Below are 2,267 nucleotides of genomic sequence, written 5' to 3'. Positions count from 1 at the left end.
AACGTGATAAATATTCTGCTTTGTCTTCCACACACCAATTCAACAGTCACAAGTTGATCATATTGTAAATTTAATGACGCTCATTGAGAATTTGTACTAAAAATTGACAAAACCTGCGGTGATTGTGACTGTGTCTGTATTTAGCACCTTTTGAAAGGAAGGTGTTAATACAGGAGATCAGTGTTACACACAACATGCTGCTGTTATTGAAGTTAGGAGGAGACATAGGTACAATAAAAGAAGACATAAAGATCACGTTTTTCCCCACACATGTTAATGTGTTTTAAATGTCATGCATTTATTTTTGATTTCGCTTCAATAATCGTTAACAAAGAGAAACACCATGATTAAGCTACAGGCTATTGTTGTCTTTATATATCCAAAGAAAACTGAACATCCACAGCCTCTGCATTCAAAAGAATTTCCACATTGATATTTATGTCTTCCTATTTCCCTCTTCTCACCAACATTATATTTTAAACGGAGGATTTCCTTTTTCTCGGGTCTCTCGTCTCTCACACAGCTCGCCCCCCTCTGGTGCATTCCTCTCCATAATGCGCTCGTCTCCTCCCTCTAAAGCCCGCTGCTGTTGCTACTCTGTAGGACGCTTTGATTGGGGCACCTCACCAATAAAATACTATTTTATATTTTATAAGCAGTTTGCCACCACACTGCACTTTTACTCTCCAAAGGCATATGAGTATGTGTGTGACAACTTTAACAAAGCTTTACCACACAGTCACACCATCCACACAGCTGATCCAGGATTTACTGTAGCATCTTTTACAGCACTAAGAGGTCATGTGCAGGCAAACAGAGAGAAGGGAAAAGAAACAATCTGTGCTCTCAAATAACAAAGCAGTCTCAAATCTTTTTGAGGAATTACAGCTAAAAAAATCTACTTTGCATACAGTACATCCTCTGATAAATAAAGTGAAGTACTTTGATTGCATTTCTGTGGTGTTCCTGTAGGTGACCATGATGCAGCCAGACTGAAGCAGCACGTTGTGAAGGTGGACGCCATCATCTTGTCTTTGCAGCGCTGATTCTGAAGAGAACGCCTTCACATAGGACTCCAAGGTAAAATGATCTCTCATATGATTGGACTGTGTTATTGTAACCGCTATCAGCATCAAAGTAATTTTAGTAACAATTTATAATCCTTCTTAAAATGTAAGGAAGACTAGCAGAAGATTTTAACAGCCTCTGTGATTCTGCAAGAAGTTCATGTTTAAATTGTTCTTCTTTCTGTCTTCAAGGAAATCAATGCTCAAAGGAAACAGCAGTCCAGACTCTGATTCCAGCTCCGGTGAGGTTCTGCACACAAATCTGATTATATGAGAATATTTAACATTAGTTTAATTTATCAGGCTGGCCCATGTGATGACAGTTTAAAATAATCTTCAATAGAAAGTGGCAGGAACACTTTTGTCTTAAAACATAAATTCATAAAGCTGATCATATTATTGGATTCATCCTGTCTTATGATATATTTTGTTTTTCCTCTTAAATAGTTCTCCTGTCTTTAAAACAAACTTTAGAAGCTGAAGTTTAGCAGAACCTGAGGACAGATCTGATTTCAGGTCTGAGGCATAAACATCACAGTAAAATTCATTATACTTTACATTTAACTCCATGATTGTTTTTCTTTATTACAGAAGATGCCCTCAGATTCAGATCCATCAACAACCCCTGACAACATGGAGGACTCGTCCCCTGAGCGTTTCCTGTCCTCTCTCGATGTTCTTCTCTTCAGTTATTAACTCTTGAAAACAGCAGCACAAAATGCCAGACTGTTTGACAAGTCTGTGATTGAATAAATGGAAATGGAATCTCATGCATATCTTCTTATGCTTATTGGCTTTAAATGTTTAATATTAAATAAGTTTGAAGGCCATTTATCTCAGACGAGACCGGCTGTGACAAGCTGAGCTCGTCTGTTAGCTTTGCTGTTGTCTTAGCTGTTGTTGGTCAAGAAGAACTTAATGTCAGTTCAAGGCCTTTTCAAATGTGAGCTATAAACTTAACTGCTAAATGATTTTACTGTGACCAACACGTTGTAGTGCTCCAGTTAATCAGAGACAGTCAATTCAGATTTAAAAAAAGTTTATTTAAACATTTTATGAAAAAAAAAAAATTCAATAAACAACCTCTGGCTTCATGAACCATGTGGAAAATAAGTAAGGGAGACCATCAGGTCGAACTGCTGGGACATAGGAGAAAGTATAAAAAATAATTTAACAAAGAAATCCAAACAAAAATCAAAT

At 37.0% G+C, this 2,267-nt stretch overlaps 1 long non-coding RNA gene across 1 annotated transcript; it reads left to right on the top strand.

Annotated features, from left to right (window-relative positions):
- Positions 1–562: 562 nt before the first annotated feature.
- Positions 563–1,838, top strand: LOC132993264 (uncharacterized). Its single transcript, XR_009676439.1, has 3 exons — positions 563–1,080; positions 1,260–1,309; positions 1,659–1,838. It is a non-coding gene; the product is annotated as an uncharacterized LOC132993264 (long non-coding RNA).
- Positions 1,839–2,267: the final 429 nt, after the last annotated feature.

Source organism: Labrus mixtus, chromosome 2 (genome assembly GCF_963584025.1).
Source record: "Labrus mixtus chromosome 2, fLabMix1.1, whole genome shotgun sequence".
NCBI lineage: Eukaryota > Metazoa > Chordata > Actinopteri > Labriformes > Labridae > Labrus > Labrus mixtus.
This window is presented reverse-complemented; position numbering and strand designations above follow the sequence as displayed.